The 22,079-nt window shown below is 36.7% G+C and overlaps 1 protein-coding gene across 7 annotated transcripts in view; it reads right to left on the minus strand.

Moving 5' to 3' along the window:
* The window catches only part of DNM3 (dynamin 3), a 609,645-nt gene that overhangs the window by 210,982 nt on the left and 376,584 nt on the right, over positions 1-22,079 (minus strand). The window lies entirely within an intron of this gene.

Below are 22,079 nucleotides of genomic sequence, written 5' to 3' on the forward strand. Positions count from 1 at the left end.
CAAACTTCACTAGTTTAGTGAAGTCATATTCTTCAATTCCAGGCACTTGCAGTTAAAATAAGAGCCAGATTTACTTAGGAATATCTTTGGTAAAGCAATACAAATTATTTCTAAAATTCTGACCGTTCAGTATGTGACTTTTTAATGTTCTATGTGATGAAATGCGGGAGGATACATAAAACACTTCTTCATTCTGCAGTTCAATGGGTGTTTCAAGGAAAAGCGCATGTGTGATGCTGGAGTCATGCTCTTTTCATGGAACACCATTTTTACGTGAAAGAATCACTGATAGACAAACTACAGTAATTCAAGTGAATCACAGGGTCTAAGGTTACTGTTCTGTGAAACTTTGATTCAGCTGTATGACATTTCAAGAAAAACAAGTAATAATATTAGTTGCCAATCATAAAATTAGTGCTTTTATGTGAAAATTAAAACTTTAGAAAATTTGTATCTGCCACTGTGAGTTTGCTAGCTCCCAATATTTAAAGACTTATTTGATGCACTCCATGGTGATATTAACCACTGTGATTTTTTGACACTGTATAACAAAGTAGATGAACATTTGGGAGATGTACACATCATTCAAGAACCAATATTTCCCAGATGGCCAGTGTATAATATTGCAAAATCATGCATGAGTAAAAGATTTATTCAAAGTGAAAATTAGACAGAGCAATACATTTTAATGTCATAGATGACGAAAAGTTAATTGGTATGATTCCAAATCTACATTGCAAGCAACCTTAAGGAATTACCACTCACTGAGTTTGAGTGTAGTATTAAAGAAGAGTATCTACACAATTATGTGAAAAGATTATTAAAATACTCAAAACTTTTCCAACTACTTATCTGTTAGAGTCTGAATTTCCTTCATATCCTCAAGCTAAATAACACAGAGCAACACAGATTGAATGCAGAAGCAGATATAAGAATCCATCTGTTTTCTCTCAAGCCAAACATTAAAGAGATTTTCAATATTGCAAAACAATGTCATTCTTCTAATTGTATCTATTTTGGAAAATAAAGCTTTTTTTTTTTTTTTTCCACAAAAATATATTACTTAGGATAACACATAATGGGCTTAGAGTATTTTAAAGAAATTAAATTTTTTTCATTCTCCATTTTAATTTCTAGTGTGTTACATATCAATAGACATAGTCTATAATCCACATAAACAAAGGTTCTTTGGGAATACTTCAGAATTTAAAAGGATGCTGAGACTGAAACCTTTTACTAGTTTGTATATAAGCTAATGCAAAGAAAATATGGTGAGTTCCTAAGTAGAAACAGGTTTCTCTGAAGAGTTGGATGAAGTTGATAGGAGGAAGGTAAACTGCACAGATTATAAAAGTAACTATAAACCTTAAAAAAAAGGTTTGAACTTTATTCTGTATACTGATGGCTTTCAAACTTTCAAGACTGTAACCAACAATCAGATGTACATTTTACATCTTAAGACAGTACCCAAACACATGGATGTTTATATAGATAAGTACAACTAGAGCAGAATTTCAAAGAATAGTATCATTACAAAATATGATGCACTCTATTTTCTTTATGACATTTTAAAAAGTTCAATATAAGTCACTAACATTAATTCATTAGTCATTAATATCTTGTCACCTCTCATTTGTAAAACACTATTCTTTTTGATGGAGAACCAAGGGGCAACGGAAGTTTTACCCAGAGAAGTAACGTGATCACATTTGTGTTTTAAGAATCACAATGTGGTGTGGAAGATGGAACATTCAGGAGACTGTTCTGTTTGTCCAGGGGACTTACGGCAAGAATATGACCTGAGTCACAGGACTAGAAGGAGGGGCAGTATTTGAGATAGAAAGGACTGTCAGGATTTGAAGACAAGTTAGTACAGATTCTATAGAAGAGAGATAGCTGTGATGCCCCTGAGAAAGTTTGTAATTTCAGAGAACTGTGCCGCTGCTGAGACTATTAAATAAGACAGAACATGCAGGAGAGTGACAGGTTCACAAGGCATAGAAGTAAAGGTGGAAATAAACAAATTGAGTTTTGGATGGACTGGATTTCAGATGTCTGCAAGTCATTCAAGTAACAATGCCCAAGAAGGGAATAGAAATTTGATTATATTGAAGTGGAAAGAATTCAAGTCTGAAATAATTGGACTTGGGTCTCCATACTGCCATTTTAGGAACACTATATTAGTCCCCTTGGTCTTATATAAACACTATTAGGTATATTCTTTTTGAGCATAATTAACACACTGTTTGTATAGTTTATACAAAGTAACTATGGTCCTAGAAGACCCAGTGTCATTAAAAACAATAAAACAAAAAACATATACCAGTTTCAAGTTTCAAAATAAATCTGCAAAGGCCATTATATTGTGAAGTTTCCACAACATGGCTCATTTATATAAAAGGCAGCACATATGGTCCTTGTCAAAATGTACCATAATACTGAGAGATACTACATACTGCTAAGAAAGTCTTTTTCATGACAATAAAACCTCAGTATGCAGAAAGATATAAACACTTTATGGGCCAACTGTAAGACAGGGCTACAACTCATTTTTTTTTTTTTTTTTTTTTTTTAAGAGATCCAAAGAGGAAGGACACAAATATCATAAGAGTGGAGAAATGTTAAATTCATAAGCATTCAAAATGTAGGGCACAAACCCTAATTCAATTAGTTTCTTTTTAAATGCCTCATGTCAAGTTTACTTACTATTGCTAAATATGTGTTTAATGGCAACAAAACCCTTGGTACAGGGCACTTGACTTGAAAAGTATCCAAGATTTTTATGATCATTAAAAATGTGGCACACAGTTTGATCCACTTTATAGTTATGGAAATTAAGGGTCAAAATGGTTAAGCAGCCTTGCAAACATCATACACTGTATCAACAGCCAATTCAGCAATCAAATATATCAAAAATTATCCACTATATCACAAAGTTTTGCAACTAAGGGACTGTATATATTATATTCTGGTATCAAAATTATTATTTAATAAAATGCTGGAACTAAACAGTTTTTAGCACACATGGATTATTTTTTAAAAACCTGTTATACAGAAGCAAACTTTTGTTATACAAAAGCAAAAACCTGATATACAAAAGGCTATAAAGAACTACATATAAATACTAGGATAAATTCTATGAGAAATAACACAAGAATCAACTTCACCAGGAATTTGGTTGTTTACCATAATCATCACCAAGTCTCAAAAATAGTCATATAGTGTTAAATAGATGCAAAACGTCTGGGATCAGATATCATACAAACAACTTGCTGCTACTGCTAAAATGTTGTTCCCTAATAACCTGCTTGAGCAGTTCAGTGACCAAAAACCACTCCATGACCTGGACTTGTCAGCACTATGTTTATGCTTTGGTTTCTCTGACCAAAAGAGCCTGAACACATGAATGAAATGCAACACTGAGTCTCTGCGGATGCAGCACTTGAGGGTTTGCAACCAATCCAAACACGGGGGCCTGGAGAAAGCAGCCTGTGGCTCACCCTTTGGGGAACACAAGGTACCTCAGTTACACAATAGCAGTTAGCAGATCACAGCAGAGATTAAAGCGACTCTCCAGCTCATTTTTTGTCCCAAACATAATATTTAATCATAGCCAAAGACTAAGCAGAAGTTTAAATTATAAGTCTAACTTCCTGTTTTGTAATTTTTAATCATCAGTTCTCCTCAGTGGGGCTCAGGTTATATGGTTATTGTGTCTATTCAGATGTGTTGTGTTTTATGCAACAGATAATTTCTAGAAATAGGGAAAGGGGTGAATCACATTGTTTTAATTCTATTAATACTTCCTCCAAAGACAAACGTCATCATTTTAGATTAAACTCCTTTAACTTTAGATTTATCTGACTCACTATTAGTCAGCCTTTTCTCAAACAGTAAATTAGCTATAGTTTAACATTAAAATTTACCACAGAACTAAATCAGTAGAAAAGGACCTGATAGTCTTCTATAAAATGAAAATGTTTACAACATTTCTATAACAATCTCCTGTTCTTCTTCTTAAAGTTAGGTGTTCTTGTATGTATTTCTTACATCCATTTAATATCTTGGAGAATTTCAGGTAATCTCATTCAACCATTAGTGAAATGGTCCAGTCACTGTACCAAGTTTTGGAGATGCAAAATTCAAAAACATGGTCTATATTCTCAAGAACCTTGCACTTTAGCAGAAGAAAACACATATAAAAACTAATATAGTATAAAATATACCATATTAAAAAATAGATACATGGTTTATAAATAGAATATTTGAATGATTAGCAAATTCCTTGAAAGATAAAGCCTACCAAAACTCACACAAAGAGAATTAGACAATCTATATAGTCTGTATCTGTGAAATACATTCAATCAATAATTAATATCTTCCTCCAAAAATTAAGGCATTAGGCAAGGATGGTTTTTCTGGTGAATTCTACCAAACATTTAAGGCAGAAATTATATCTGTTCCCTATAATCTTTTGCTAAACATACAGAGAGGGAACACTTCCTAACTTATTCTATGAGGACAGCATTACTCTAAAATCAAAACCAAATAATGCCACTATAAGAAAGGAAAACTAAAGCCTAATATCACTCACTAACATGGATACAAATACCCTCAACACAATATTAGCAAATCAAATTCAAACATGTTTAAAAAGAATTATGCACCATGACAAACTGGGATTTATTCCAGGTAAGCAAGTTTGGTTCAACATTCAAAAATCAACTAATATAATCCCTTGCATCAATAGGTTAAAGGAAAAAATTATCCTATTATCATATCAATAAATGCAGGAAAAAGCATTTGACAAAATCTAATACTCATTCATGATCAAAACTGTCACAAATTAGGAACAGGGGGGACATCTTCAACTTGACAAGAAATATCCACAAAATCACAGAGCTACCATCATACTTAGTGATGAGAAACTAGGTGCCTCCTCCTAAGATCTGACCAGACAAAAATATTCCCTTCCATAAATTCCCTATTCTATATCATGCTGAAATTCCTAGGTAATGCAATAAGACAAGAAAAGGAAACCCAAAAGTATATTTATTGTAAAGAAAGAAATAAAACTACCTTTGTTTGCAGGTAACACTGTCTATGTAGAAAATCCCAATGAACTGACCAAAAAAACTCCTGGAACTGATGAGTGATAAGAGCAAGATTGCAAGATATAAGATTAATATGCAAAAGTCAATTGCCTTCCCACACACCAGGAATGAATAACTGGAGTTTGAAATTAAAATCACATTATTTACATTAACACCAGGAAAACCTGGTGTGCTGCAGTCCATGGGGTTGCAAAGAATCAGACAAGATTTAGCAACTGAACTATGACAACATTAATACCAAGAAAATAAAGAAACACTTAGGCATAAGTTTAACAAAATATATATAAGATCTATAAGAAGAAAACTATGGAGAATGAAATGGCAACCCACTCCAGTATTGTTGCTTGGAGAATTCCATGGACAGAGGAGTCAGGTGGGCTACAGCCATGGGGTTGCAAGAGTCGGGCACGACTAAGCAACTGAACACACAAACAGATGAAACTATGATGGAATAAATTTAATAACATATAAATAAAGGGAAAGATGCTCCATGTTCATAGACAGGAAAACAAAATTATTGAAGTGTCAGTTCCTCCCAGTTTGATCTATATACTTAATGCAATTCCAGTAAAAATCTCACCAAGTTATTATCTGGATATTGACTAACTAATTCTAAAATCTGTGTAGAAAAGCAAAAAACCCAGAATAGCCAACATGATACTGAATAAGAATGAAGTCAGAGAGTTAACACTACTTGACTTTAAGACTTACCATAATGCTATGGTAATCAAGAGAGTGCAGTATTAGTGAAAGAATAGAAAAACAGATCAAGTGGAACAGATAGAAAGCCCAGAAAAGGACTCACACAAATACATTTAACTGACCTTTGACAAAAGAGCAAAGGCAATTCAATGGGGGATGGATGATCTTTTTAACAAATGATGCTGAAATGACTAAACATACACATGAAAAAAAAAAACTACATCTATACACTAATCTTACATTTTTCACAAAAATTAACTCAAAATAGATCACAGAATTAAATGAAAGACACAAAAGTATAAAACTTTCAGAAAATAACTTAGGAAAAAATCTAGGTGACTTTGGATTGAGTTATAAATTTTTGGATACAACACCCAGAGACAATCTATGAAAGAAAAAGATGCTAAATTGGACTTCATAAAATTAAAAAATTGTTTTTTATGTGAAAGACACTGTTAAGGGAAGGTCACGGCACAGACTGGGAGAAAATATTTGCAAAACAACAAATCTGATAAAGGACTGGTATCCAAAATATATAAATAATTCTTAAAACTTAATAAGAAAACAAATAGCTCAATTTAAAAATAGGTGAAACATTTTGAGAATAGGCTTCAAAAGTTAATTTTCCATATCAACAGATATGGAGGCAGAAACCAAAATAGAATTATTGGCAACTATAGTTTTGGGAGAATTTGGGGTTGACCTGGCCTAAGTAGCAATAATTAAGAAAATAAAATGAGTGCAATCAAGACAATAAAGTGAATCAGGCACAGCAATTGCAGAAGTTAAATAAATACATATAAATAAAAGTAGGTGAAAGATCTAAACAGTCTCACCAAAGAAGATAATACAGATGGCAAACAGGCATATGAAAAGAGCTCAACATCATATGCTATTAGGAAACTGCATGTTAAGACAATGAGATACTACTGCACACCTTTTAGAATGGTTAAAATCCATCCCTCTATCAAAAAAAAAAACCAAAACACAACTGACCACATCAAACAGTGGTGAGGATGTGAAGCAACAGGAACTCACATTCATTGATGGTGAGAATGCAAAATGGTACAGACACTTTGGAGGACAGTTTGGCAATTTCTTATAAAAGTAAACATACTCTTACCATATGATCCAGCAGTCTTGCTCTTTGACATGTACTCAAATGAGCTGACTTCCTGGGTGGCCCAGAAGTCAGGACTTCCCTGGTGGCTCAGATGGTAAAACATCTGCCTACAATGTGGGAGACCTGGGTTCAATCCCTGGGTCGGAAAGATTTCCTGGAGAGGGAAATGGCAACCCACTCCAGTATTCTTGCCTGGAAAATCTCATGGACAGAGGAGACTGGTAGGCTATAGTCCATGGGGTCGCAAAGAGTCTGACGTGACTGAGCAATTTCACTTTCATTTTCAAATGAGCTGAAAACTTACATTCACATTAAAACCTGCATATAAATGTTTATAGAAATTTTTTCAAAATTGAAAAAATTAGGAAACATCCAAGATGTTCCTTTATAGGTGAATATGTAAACAAAATGTGTCATCTCCACACTATGGAATGTTATTCAGAGATAAAAAGATATATGGTATTAATGAAGCCACAGAGAAGCCTGGGGTGCTGCAGTCCATGGGGTCACAAAGAGTCGGACATGACTGAGCAACTGAACAACAACAAGCCACACAAAGACATGGTGGAAACTTAACTGCATACTGTTAAGTGAAAGAAGCGTGTCTGAAAAGGCTACAGACCATATGATTTAACTATATGAAATTCTGAAAAGGAAAACTATAAAGACAGAAGAAAGATCAGCAGTTGCCAGGGGCTTGGAGGAGTGAAGTGGAAGAAAGATAAATTGGTGAAACACAGGGGATTTTTACAACACTGGAACTGTAAGGGTGGATACATGAGGTTATCCATTTGTCAAAACCCATAGAATGTACAACACAGGAGTGAACCATAATGTAAACTATAAGTTTTAGTTAATAATAATAGTTAACAATACAGCTGATAATTAACCAATATTAGTTCACCAATTGTAACAAATGTTCCGCACTAATGAAAGATGTTAAAAATATGGAAAACTGTGAGTGAGGAAAGTGGATATATGGGAACTCTGTGCTCTCTGCTCAGTTTTTCTGTAGACTTCAAACTATTCTAAAAAGTCCATTAATTTTTTATGGTTCAAAAGTAGAATATTTAATTTTAGGAAGAGGAAGGAAAGAATTCCAGAACACAGGGACAGTAACAGAGATTGTGAATAGGATCTTGATGGGTTAATCAGAATTTGCTGTTCATTTGGTAAAGGATGTTCCAGGCCAAAAGAATGAGAACTAGAACAAAACGCTAGAGATGTGTAAGTATTTATATATTTACAACAAATTAGGAAAAGAATTATACTGCAGAAGTATCTGGAGGCATAATGACAAGCACACTCACTTTTGAGATTAGAATTCTGTTTCTGCTAGTAGGAGGTAACACAAGGCTTCTGGTACCAGACTACTGGGATCTTAAGTTCCACCCAGCATTTACTAGCTAAATGATTGCAGGCAAGTCACTTAGTCTCTTTGTCTCATTTTCCTCATCTATGAAGTGAAGATACTAGTTTGTGCCTCAAAATGTGGTCGTTAATTTACATAACGCCCATAGAACAGAGCTTGGCATGTGGTAAGTGCTATAAAGGTATGAGCTGTTAGCATTCAATATTACTAGCACTAATTACTAGCTGTGTCTTTAAGCAATTCCTTTCACCTTTTTCAGCCTCAATTTATGTAACTGTAACCTAGGATGATAAACCATCTCCCTTGAGGTAAAAATTGCCCCAAATAATATCAACTCATTCAATAAGCTAATACTCTACTAAGAGGGACAAACTGATGTATTTTAGAAGTGTATAAACACAGAAGGTAAAGCAAAAATATTTGGAGGAAAAAAAATGAATTTGTATACCTAATAATATATATATTTTATGATAAGTGAATAAAGTTCAAGGTAATTTAAAGCAAGAGTACTTCCCCCACACCTACCAAGAAACAAACTTGAGACACAAGGATACGAATCATACCTGTTACAAGGAAATGGGAAAAGTGAAGAGCAACAGAATACCAAAAGAAATATAATATTTAGTATGAGTTTTCTTATCTGGAAAGAAGAGAAAAAAATAGGAAAGAACAGAAAGTAGTCTTCTGAAATTTCTGATAAAAAGATGCAAGCTATCTTCGAGGGCCAAGAATATGGAAGAGAACCTTAAAGTTAAGCCAAGTAATCTGACATGCATGCATTTATAGTCATTTATTAAGGACTGTGAATACTGAGCCAAACATTGTGGGACAAACCAAAATAAGAAAAAGGCTATTATCTGTTCTCAGGAATTATAGTCTCACTGGAGAGATCAGATATATACTCAGGAAAAAAAAAATTTGGAAGAGTAAAGGATGAACCATGCCTGGAAATGACAGCGGTTACTGCAGGGGAGGGAGAAAGAAGGATTTCCAAGGGTGATGTAGGAGATTTTCATAACTTTAATTATCACTTGTAAGGATCTGATGCAATATGTCATAATACTAAGATTTTATTAAAACAGGTAGCATTTCTACTCTCCATTCTAAATATATGTATGAGTGAGTTAGTGGAAGTCGCTCAGTCGTGTTTGACTCTTTGCAACCCCATGGACTATACAGTCCATGAGATTCTCCAAGTCAGAATACTGGAGTGGGGAGCAGTTCCATTCTCTAGGGGATCTTCCCAACTCAGGAATCTAACCTAGGTCTCCCAGCATGGCAGGCAGATTCTTTATAATCTGAGCCACCAGGTAAGTAATATGTGTGTGGGTATGTATGTGAGTGTGTTTAGTAAAATTATACACAGTAAAATTACTTCAAAAATAAGTAAAGAGAGAATAAAGATCATATGGCTGGTACTGAGTGAATGGTATAAGAAATCACTGGGAGAGTCGTCATTCTGGGCTGCTAGTGAGGGAAAGCAGGTGGGAGAAGAGAATAGAGCAGGTCAGAAGAAGGGTAGGATTCTGATGCAAAGAAAGGAGGAAGAAAAGAAGACCTGCTCAAAACTAAGACTAGACCTCAGAAAATACAATGACATAAAACTGCTAGGTCCCTCTGGGGAGGTCTTCTGATACTTCAGTGGAGAGTCAGAAATGGAAAGAATATGAGGAGAATAGATTACAATGCACAGATGTTTGCTCTCTCCATGAAGGTAACTTTAAAAAAATCACTATTTATTTACTTTTCGCTGCAGTGTGTCTTCATTGCTGAGCCAGCTTTTTCTAATTGCGGTGAGCGGGGGCTACTCTCTAGTTGCAGATGGCTTCTCGTTGTGGAGCATGGGCTCTAGAGAACGGGCTCAGTAGTTGTGGTACATGGCTTAATTAATTCCCCCCGCATGTGGGATCTTCCTGGAGCAGGGATCAAACCTGTGTTCCCTGCACTGCCAGGTAGATACTCTACCACTGGACCACCAAGGACGTCCTAGTACACAGACTTCCTTGTTGTTGTTCAGTCCCTAAGTTGTGACTGACTCTTTACAATTACATGGTGCAGCATGCCAGGCTCTTCTGTCCTTCACTGTTTCCCAGAGATTGGTCAAATTCATGTCCACCAAGTTGGTGCTGCTATTTAACCATCTCATCCTCTGCCATGCCCTTCTCCATTTGCCCTCAATCTTTCCCAGCATCAGGGTCTTTTCCAATGAGTCAGCTCTTCGTATCAGGTAGCCAAAGTATTGGAGCTTCCGCTTCAACAACAGTCCTTCCAATGAATATTCAGGGTATCATCTTGGAAAAAAAAAAAAGGAGGTACTGCCCCTCCACATTATTCCCCAGAAAAACAGAAATAAGCATGCTCCATTTTATCTGCATTTGATACTGCGTTAAGGGGGTCAAAAGAAAAGAAGCTATATTTCAACACTTCACAGATTAAAAAAAAAAAAACAGACACAACGGCAGCATCAGAGTCCACATTCCCAAACCCCTGTTCAGCTCTCTAGGTCACGCTGTCTTTCTGGTTTATATCTCCACATTTCTTGGAATTTGCAACCGACATTTAAATTAATTCTTATGGACTCTGCACTTTGAGGTAAATTCGGTTGTAAGCAAAAACAACTTCAAAAGTCCTTACTCCCTTTTGGACCCTGAGCACCCAAAAGATGTTCTGTCATCCCCCAAATTCTGGAACATCTTCCCAGAAACTTAGTTCAAGTGACCTTTTTGTTTATTCCCATTTTCACTGTAGTTTCTGCTGCTGCTGCTAAGTCGCTTCAGTCAATGTAGTTACTGATTAACAAATCTGGTTCCCTTGCTTCTCACATCTTTGTTCTTTTACTTTGCAAATGAGTTTATTAAGCACAGCCAACTATAAAACAATGTAAAATTCAATAACTGTTCATAATAAGACCACTTGGAATTAAAGCACAGTTTTTATTTGAGGATGGGCTAAATTCCTCAGACCAAAAAAAAAAAAAAAAAAAAAGTGACTTCTAAGATATTTCTACAAGTTTATTATGACAGTGGAACTAATCAATCAATGCTTCCACATTATCTTATTTTTAGTTTCAAAATCAGTTATAAAATCAACTGAGTTAAACTTGATTAAATTATTTAGTAGTCTTTTTTTAATCTACTCTGAAGCAGTGTTTGCAATATGAGAGAACTTCATAAAATGGCTAAACAATTACAATATTCTAGAAGAATGATTCCTAAGAGCACAAACACATTAAAAATCCTCTGTTCAGGCCAGGTTGCTATATTCTGAATTCTGAATACAGTGTGACCTTGCTTCCCTTAGAGACCCTTTGGAATTTGGCTCTTATTTCTGCTTTTCTTCTGCCAAGCATATAGAATGAATTAGGTGAAGGTTTGTTACAAATGTGCTCCACCCACAATGGTTTCCAATAGAGAGCTGCATGTTTTAAATCCACAGTTTAACTTAAATGTAAAAATGGTTCTGCTTTCAAACTGGAGTTTGCCTGCCCTTTTGAGTCAACCTGCCTTTTTTCTCGTCAGTCCAATTTTGCTTCCCAGTGAGGGAATAAAGTTGGAACAAATGTAAACAGGAAACCTAAAGTAAACAGCCTAAATGCCTTTCTGCAGTCTTTTAATCCCAGGTACTCATATACCAAGGGGGCCTTTTGGTCTCATTGCTGATGCAAGTAAAGCAGGCACACCAGGAGCCTCCTTTAACATCACTTTAGCTTCGGTTTCCAGAGTCCAAGTCCTCCGAGGCACACAGCGGGACCACTGATGAGCAGGGCCCAGAGGAGCTGCTCCTGAAGGACTGGGTAACAAGACTCTCCAGCCTCCTCTTCCCGCTCTCTTGTTCCCTCTTGTACCACAACTGCCTCTATCCCAGATGTTTACGTGATCTTGCTGTTGTAATTTTCATTTGTTGAGTAAAGCATCTCATGAATTAATTTGCTAGGAGATGTGGAGCGTCCAAAGGAGAGAACACAGGTTTACAGTCAGACCAACTAGAGCGTCAGCTCTCAGCTCTACAGTTCATGCAAGGAAAGTAGTACTCAGGAGGGTAACTCAATCTCCCTGAAACTTGGATTCTACCTCTGTAAAATGGGGGAAACACAAGATGGCAAGCAAAATGCACTTGCCAAGAGTATGACCCAGATTCAGGACTCAATAAATTCTATGATGTTCTCCTCCTTTCCCACATCCAGACTTACCCCTCCCAGAAGGATGTGACATATAAAGTAGACAATGTGAAGAGAGCAAGGTTTAACTGGAAACAAAGAATTTCCAGATGAGGGGTTTGGCCCTCAGCATCTAGCCTGGGGAGATGTTCTGGGGTATAGCCATGCTCTCCCCATCATGTACTCGATACTGTGCTGAGGGCAATGTTCACAAGGAAGAAGAAACAATTCCCAAAGTTTTCAATTACTCAACAAATTAATTCTAAATTTCTATTTTTCAATGACCAGCTTCCCAATCATGAAAAAAATAAAACAGCTATACCTCTACAGATGGGTTTTATTTTATGCAGTAAGTAGGTTTTAGAAAAACTGTACAAACTGTTATAAATGTAATAACTTTCATATTTATTTTGTTACCACTTTCTTCATTTAATAATTCAGGTTATTGATGCTAAATTTGGACTGCACATCTAAATCCTGCTTCAGTGTGCTGAGGATCATCTCAGGCATTTAAAAAATTTTTAATTTTATATACTTTTGGCTGTGCTGGCTCTTTATTGCTGTGCAGACTTTTTCTCGAGTTGCAGCCAGTGGGGGCTACTCTCCAGTTGCAGTGCACGGGCTTCTCACTGCAGTGACTTCTCGTGTTGCAGAGCATAGACTCTAGGGCGCTCAGGCTTCAGTAACTATGGCATGTGAGCTGAGTAGTTGTGACTCACAGGCTCTAGAACATAGGCTCAGCAGTTGTGGCACATGGGCTTTGTTGTCCCACGGCATCTTCCCAGACCAGGGATCAAACCTGTGTCTCCAGCATTAGCAGGCAGAGTCTTTACCACTGAGCCACCAGGGAAGCCCATCTTAAGCATTTTTAACATCTTTTAATAATGGAAGCATTTTAAAAGATTTCACAGAATTGTATATGTTCACCCAGCTCACTTTATACATAATCTATACTGGAAGACAATGATTCTTTCAACATATTCTTTATACCTATTTCTATATCCATATTAGATTACAACATCTCCCCCTGCATTCTCCTTTCTTCCTTTGCAGGCATTCTGAAAGCCAGAGCAACAGTCACCAAGAAGTATGTCTTCCTTCTCACAGAACAGAACCTTATGGATAAAAAGTTCATACACACATGGATACACATACACATTCACACACAGATGCACACAGAAAAGAATAAATAGCAAGAAATACTTAACACAAGGCAGCAAATTTCCTGGTCTGGTGGTAGATTCCACTCTAAATATATAATGACACCCCTATCTAAGTCAGCAGTAACCGATTAATGGCCTGAACAGTTAACACCCCTTTCAGCTGAGAAGTTGTTTTCATTTAGTTGCTCAGTAGTGTCTGACCCTTTGTGACCCCGGCAGCCGGCCAGGTTCCTCTGTCCATGGGATTTCCCAGGCAAGAATCCTGGAGTGGGTTGCCATTTCCTTCTCCAGGGGATCTTTCTGACCCAGGGATTGAACCTGTGTCTCCTGCATTGGCAGTTGGATGCTTTACCACTGAGCCACCCGGGAAGCCCCACATGAGAACAGACTTCTCTTAAGTTATGAGAATGTTTCTATATGAGTGCTTGAAATAAACATTTCTCTGACCTCAAAAGTCATTTTAAAAAATCTCTCTGAGCTACAAAAGGATTACAATAATTCATGCTCATCTTTCTTTCTCATGAAGTGATGGTGAGTTTCCTGATGCCAGGGACTGTGGCAGAATTAACTGTGCATTCTTAGCACATGGCAAAATGCCATTCAAGAGCCTTCTGCACACAGACAGTATGTCTGCCTTCCAGAATCAGCAGTGAACAATAAAGATAAGGCTCCTGATGCCCTGGGTTTAGCACCAGAAAATAAATACACAAATAAATATGTAATTCTATATTGGAATAGTGCTCCAAGGGGGAAAAAGGGTGCCATGAGAGAGTATGACAAGGGAAATCTAATTTAGACTGGAAGGAGAAGTCAGAGAAAGCTTCTCTGAGAAAGGCCACACTTATGTGGAACCTTAAAGCTTGAAAGGATATAGCCCCAAGAATGAGAAGGAGCACTATTCAAAGAAAAGATGGAAAGCGGGTGGGTGCAGCAAAAGTGCAATCCCTTAATGTAGGGAGACAGAGAGAGAGGTAAGGAAGTGCTCATGAAAGCAAAGAGGTAGGAAGGGACCAGGGTGTGAGGCTCAAACTAAAAATTTTCTATGGTCCTAAGGACGACTGGGGCCACTGGAATGTTTCAAGCCAAAAAGTGAAAAGATCTGGATTTTGCTTTTAAAAGATTACTCTGGGGTGTGATGAGGTGCAGAGGAAAGAGCACAGGGAGACACTGCCAGTGCACTGTGGCCATCTGGATGAGCGACGACCACGGCCTGGGCCAGGCTAGTGGCAATACAGCTAAAAAGAAGGAAGTGGAATTGTGACATATTTTGAGATAAAATCAGGACTTACGGATGAATTACAAAGGATGGAATGAGGGGGAGGATAGACGATTACTCCTAACTTTTTGGTTTAAACAAAAAACAGATACAGATGGTATTTTCCAGATGAAGACTAGAGCGGGAGCTAATTCAGGTGAAGGAGGCAGGAAAGGGTAGGGAATTTTGCAAGTATGTCACAATAAAAGTAATGACCTTCACAACCTGTGCAGTGAACAGGACAGAGATCCTAATCTCATTATAGAGAGAAAATATAGGTGCATAGAAGTCAAGCAACTAATTCAAGGTTAAACCATTACTATACTAAGTGGTACCACTGAGTCAAGAACCCAGATTTCACTCTTTTTGTGGTTGTTCTTGTTTTGAGCACTAATCTCATCATTCCTACTCCACTGCTCTTGGCTTCTCTAACAAGAAAAATGTTTGAATGCGTTACCAAATAATTGTCAATGATTTTAAGCAACTGATGTGTTTCACCATTCTAGTAATTGAAGATTTTATCACCTGCTGGACCAAGCACAACTCTTACTAAATAAATTCATAATGTTTACTATATATGAAACCCAGAATCATTGTTTTTTCCTTAAACTGCCACAGAAATAGTTCTAGAGTATTTATTCACCAAAACTCCTAGAGGAGAACATAGGCAAAACACTCTCCGACATAAATCACAGCAAGATTCTCTATGACCCACCTCCCAGAATATTGGAAATAAAAGCAAAACTAAACAAATGGGACCTAATGAAACTTAAAAGCTTTTGCACAACAAAGGAAACTATAAGCAAGGTGAAAAGACAGCCTTCAGAATGGGAGAAAATAATAGCAAGTGAAGAAACAGACAAAGGATTAATCTCAAAAATATACAAGCAACTCCTCCAGCTCAACTCCAGAAAAATAAATGACCCAATCAAAAAGTGGGCCAAAGATCTAAACAGACATTTCTCCAAAGAAGACATACAGATGGCTAACAAACACATGAAAAGATGCTCAATGTCACTCATTATCAGAGAAATGCAAATCAAAACCACAATGAGGTACCATTACACACCAGTCAGAATGGCTGCTATCCAAAAGTCTACAAGCAATAAATGCTGAAGAGGGTGTGGAGAAAAGGGAACCCTCTTGTCAGTTGATGGGAATGCAAACTAGTACAGCCACTATGGAGAACAGTGTGGAGATTCCTTAAAAAACTGGAAATAGAACTACCATATGACCCAGCAATCCCACTCTTGGGCACACACACCGAGGAAACCAGATCTGAAAGAGACACGTGTTCCCCAGAGTTCATCGCAGCACTGTTTATAATAGCCAGGACATGGAATCAACCTAGATGTCCATCAGCAGATGAATGGATAAGGAAGCTGTGGTACATATACACTATGGAATATTACTCAGCCATTAAAAAGAATTCATTTGAATCAGTTCTAATGAGATGGATGAAACTGGAGCCCATTATACAGAGTGAAGTAAGCCAGAAAGATAAAGACCAATACAGTATACTAATGCATATATATGGAATTTAAAAAGATGGTAACGATAACTCTATATGCAAAACAGAAAAAGAGATACAGATATACAGAACAGACTTTTAGACTGTGGGAGAAGGCGAGGGTGGGATGTTCAGAGAGAACAGCATTGAAACAAGTATACTATCAAGGGTGAAACAGATCACCAGCCCAGGTTGGATGCATGAGACAAGTGTTCAGGGCTGGTGCACTGGGAAGACCCAGAGGGATGGGATGGAGAGGGAGATGGGAGGGGGGATTGGGATGAGGGACACATGTAAATCCATGGCTGATTCATGTCAATGTATGGCAAAAACCACTACAATATTGTAATTAGCCTCCAACTAATAAAAATAAGTGGGAAAAAAAATTCATCAAACCCCCCCCCAAAAAAGTTCTCACTTAAGACATCAAACTTTATGATAATTTAACTGTTTTGAAAAACCTTTGGATAATATTGTATATTGTATATTTTCAGCATCATGAAATTATATATTAATAAGCCATATATAAAACCAATATATCTAACTTTCCAAGAAATTATTTGCTTTTGAAAGCCAAACTGGCTAACTGAAATATATCACTATCAAGTAGTATGTGGAAATGATCTGGAGGGGAATAATAGGCATGGTATAGACACAGTACTATATGTATATATATAATTACTAAACAAGTGATCTTCTCCTCCACTTTCCCTCTCTGGGTCCATTACTTCCCACTAAAATCCTGGCATCTGGCACAAGGCAATGCCTTTGCCATCCAGTTCCTCTGGTAAAACAGCTAGGAAGATGGACTAATGCCTTTTTATGGAAACTATACCTAGTAATGATGATATTAAAATTAGGCTTCAAATTGGATAATTGCACAATTGGAATGATATTATCAATGCTTATCCTCAAAATGGGGCTTCCCTGGTGGCTCAGAGGGTAAAGCGTCTGCCTGCAATGTGGGAGACCTGGGTTTAATTCCTGGGTCAGGAAGATCTCCTGGAGAAGGAAACGGGAATCCAGTCCAATACCCTTGCCTGGAAAATCCCATGGACAGAGAAGTTGGTAGGCTACAGTCCATGGGGTCGCAAAGAGTCGGACATGACTGTGCAACTTCACTTTCTTTCTTTTCTTCTCTATCCTCAAAATGAAGTGTTGATGCTATTCTAATATTGAAGCTTTAGTATAGAAATCTGCCACCCACAGCAGAAACACTGAGAATTTAATCCTTTCTAAAATAGGGTAAAAGATTGGGTATTTAAAATTTCTCTACTTTGCTTCTGCTTTCTGAATAAAACAGAAATCCCATCTCAAGATTCTGCCTCATGAAGCTGGGAATTCTAATCCCCAGGGATAGTCTCTGGGAAGACAGAGAGAGGGGCATGCAGCAGGAGGTCTTTATACGCTCTACCTTAATGAGTACTAAACAAGTTCATGACAATTTAATTTCATTTTCATTTGTGTTCTGATGCAGAACAAGAGAAAAGCAAGTCTCTGGAGAAAACTTTATTGAAGTTAGTTGGATTTATTGGTGGATTTGGTTATACTTTCAAGGAACTATTTCTTGACATTTAAGCAGTAAGTGTATCTTACTGCTTCACCTCTGGTACATTTAAGATACATAGGATGGTCAGATACCAACATGTGAAGGTTCTTACTCAGAGCACCCCTGTTCTTCAGTTTCTCATATCCCAGCAATGCGAGGCCTAAATTAATTTCATGTCTGCTAGGTCACTATTACCTCCATTTTTGTGTTTTATCTAGTGACCAAAGCATCTTAGACATAAATTCTTTTATTTATTTATTTTTGCTTTGTAGCTTCTCTGGTTGGTTTTAGACTAATATAATAAACAAATGAAAACTATATATATGTTCTCACACTTCTTTTCCCTTGTAACCAGACTTCACTGCCCATCCTTGAAAACTCTTACATATTACCCTTAGATGGACTGCATGAAACTGTGGCCACAATCAGCCATAAGGCAAATTGATTCATCAGCATTCAATGAGTTAATTAAAAAAAACAAAGACACTAAGGACACACATGATTATGTTCAGCCTAACTTTGCCTACTTATATTTGGTCAGAGATCACAACTTCTTTCAAATAATCTCAGTTTATTTTTGAAAAAAAAAAAAAAATCCTATCTTCAGACAGGATATGGGGGAGGAGTTAAGGGGTGATGTTTTACACATGCACATCTGGATACAGTCCAATTATTTCCCTTAAACATTCCCCCAGTTGTTTTCATTTTGCTTCATGCTTTGGCATTCATAAATTTGCGAGATTAATTGTGTGTCAGCAGTCTGCAGGCCTGGAGTTGGGCATTACTTTAAGAGCAAGACAGCTACAAAACAACTCTATAGAGAAATACATTCACATTTTTAAGAAGGAAAGCACAGACACATATTTCATTTCTGTTTAATATCATGGCACTGACATTGTACATAAAGAAAGTAGTGTAATCTTTCAGAGAATTGCCCTACTAGCAAGATGTATGTATAAACTCAACTGTTTTAAAGCATAAGAAAGGATTCCTCAAGAGTACAAAGGAGAGTTTGCAGCTTGGCATCGCGTGCCTTGTTTTCATCTGATCATTTTGAAAGGAGTATCAACAGAGTGTGTTCCTTATCTTGGGAATGTGCCAACAATTAAAATCACCTTTGTGAAAAAAGAAATTTATCTTATAATGGTGGAATGGCATCTTTTCTAAAAAATATATTTTGAGAAATTTCATATGTTTTCAAAACTGTTTTTAGAGACTAAAGTATTTATGTCCCCCAGAATTCATATAATTGAAGTTTAATCCCCAATGTGATGATACCAGGAGGTGGGGCTTTGCAAGGTGATTAGGTCATAAGGGTAGAACCTGACTCACTGGGATTAGTGCCCTTATAAAAGAGATGCCAGAGAATTCCTTCACCACTTCTGCCACATAAGGATATAGAGGGAAGACAGCTGTCTTTGAATTAGGAAATAGGCCTTACCAGACACTAAATTTTCTGTCTCTTGATCTTGGACTTCTAGCCTGAAGAACTCGAGAAATAAATTTCTGTTATTTACAAGCCACCAAGGCTTTAGTTTTGTTATAGCAGACCAAACACACTAAAACAACTACCGCAGATAAAATGAAACTTGAAACCACTTGCATGATGCTTGGACTTCACAGTCTAGATAATGAGTCAAATGAAGGAAGGTCTGTGTTCCTCAGAGCCTGGCACTACATCTGTACTTGGTAAGTCCTCAATAAATGCTGCTTGACAATGAAAAAGTGATTTTTAAATGTTGGTAACTAGACAATGTACCCCTGTTTGTAATCTTACGCTACGTACATGACTAGGAAACAAACCTATCAGACACAGTGACCTTCTCACAAGTAAACAACACATGCCACAGGTAGACAAATTTCTATGCATGTGCATCACTCAGCAGAGTATTCTGGGTCACAGTTCTAGGATTGGTGATATCACTATGGGAAGCATATGGGCAGCTTCCCTTTCAGTGCTCCACAAAAACATACAACCACTAGAGAAATATGCAGCCTTCCTCTGGATAATAACTAGAGCTCAAATAAGCGGTATGATTTCCCTGCAGGAAAAGAAAGGAAACTTTTTGTACTCTCCTGTTTTCCTCAGTTATACTATATGAAGAGAAGTCTTGCCTAAACCAAACTATATCCATAATAAATTCAGATATATAAGCAACAAAATATATTGCAATTATTGCATTGGATCCAGTTGTCCTTAGACTATTTATCTAACAAAATCCTTTTTATGTAGATGTATTTGAAGTTCCTGAGAAAATCACACCCCTTCTTTACCCTCCATTTCCTCTGTAGTAAAATGAGGTGAAAAAATCAGGCCTATCTTCTTCACAGGGTGACGGTGAGAATCAAATGAATGAGATAAAGCAAAGGTCCCCAAACTTTTTGGCACTAGAGGCCAGTTTCATGAAAGATAACTTTCCCATGGACTGGGAGGGGGGATTGTTTCAGGATAACTCAATCACATTATATTTATTGTGCACTTTATTTCTATTACTATTACATAAACTCCACCTCAAATCATTAGGCATTAGATCCCAGAGGTTGGGAAGCCCAAGATAAAGGATGGCAAGAAATTCAGTAAACCATGAAGTATAAACAGACACTGGATTCCACAAAACATCACTAACTATCTTATCCTCTACTCACGGCTCTCTATTTAAAATCCCCAAATATATAATAGCTTATCCTTTATGTATATTAGGTTACTAATCTCCAGACTAACTGGGATTAGTTCACATAGATTAATCAGTAACAAGTTTACATATATAAAATTCCTACATGGCAAACTGTCAAGTGTTATGCTGAGGGTGAGAAAGAGCTGGTAAAAGAGACAATGCTGCTTCAAAAACAATGCAAATCTGACTCAGAGATACGATATGATATTGATACAATATTTGCAGATATGATTATGTGTTAACTAAGCAAAATGATCTTCACTGCCTAAGTTTATATCTAACTAACTGTAGTGCTCCAGTTGTAGATTCACATCTCTTCTCCATATACATGGGTGAAAAGCTAATTAATCTCTCAGAGTCTTAGTTTCCTTACATATAAAAAGATAATAAGTCTTCTTGAAAAGGTCACTGTGAAGATTTAGAGGTGAGATATGAAGAAGTATTTCTCACATAGTAACCCAGTACTTACTAGCTATTTCTAGAAAATAATCGAATCCCTTTTTCCAAAACTATATTGGAAAAATAAGTCCAGAATTAAATAAGGCCACAAACAAATTAAATGCAAATGATTAAATATAGCATCACTAAAACATATATATAAATATCACCCATACACATATTTTTCTTAGAAAGTTCATATATGTTAGACAGAAGATGAAATAAACCACAGCAAAAAAACTTTATCTCCTTTCAATGACATTTTAACTTCAGCAATTGTAATATTATTTTAATAGAATAATATATCTGATCATTTTAATAATGATGGTAAACATATTTAATACTTGCATCTTTTAACTTTTCAAAGCATGGTCATATCTACAGTTTTATTTTGGTTTCCTGAATGGCACTATGTGAATACTAACATCACACTGAATTCTCCATCTGATTAAAACCTAATGGGAGTAGCAACCTGTCAAAACTGAGACCCAGCAGGACTAGTCAGAAAAGCTTTGCAAGACCACCAATTACCAAATTCCACCTCATAACACAAGAACCAAAGGTCACAGATGACAATCAGGCACCACTAGTAATGGACAAAAATTCCAAATTCTAGTCCAGATGGAGGACGCTTTATATTAATGCAGAATTAGAGGTGACAATCTGAAAGTAGACTTCACAAACCAACTATTTCAGCAATCAATCCTCAAACCTAGCTCTACTCAAAGTACACACTGATTACTCCAGTATTTACCGTATATCACCCCATAGCTCGAAGTACTCCTTATATCTTGGGCTAGAAGGAGATTCCTATTTTTGCTCTGTTTTATGAACTGTGACGTAAAATGATGTAGCCATGCCTTGGTAGTTGGAAGAATGATAGAGTCTGCTGGCTCCATTTCATCTCCAGAAGGTAACCCCTTAACACCCAGCAAACTGGTTTCTATCCCTATCATCATACTGACAATGAAATCCTAAACTTCACCAATGAGCAATTATGCCCAAACCCAGTAACTTATTCT

This window comes from Odocoileus virginianus, chromosome 11 (genome assembly GCF_023699985.2).
Source record: "Odocoileus virginianus isolate 20LAN1187 ecotype Illinois chromosome 11, Ovbor_1.2, whole genome shotgun sequence".
Classification (NCBI taxonomy): Eukaryota; Metazoa; Chordata; class Mammalia; order Artiodactyla; family Cervidae; genus Odocoileus; species Odocoileus virginianus.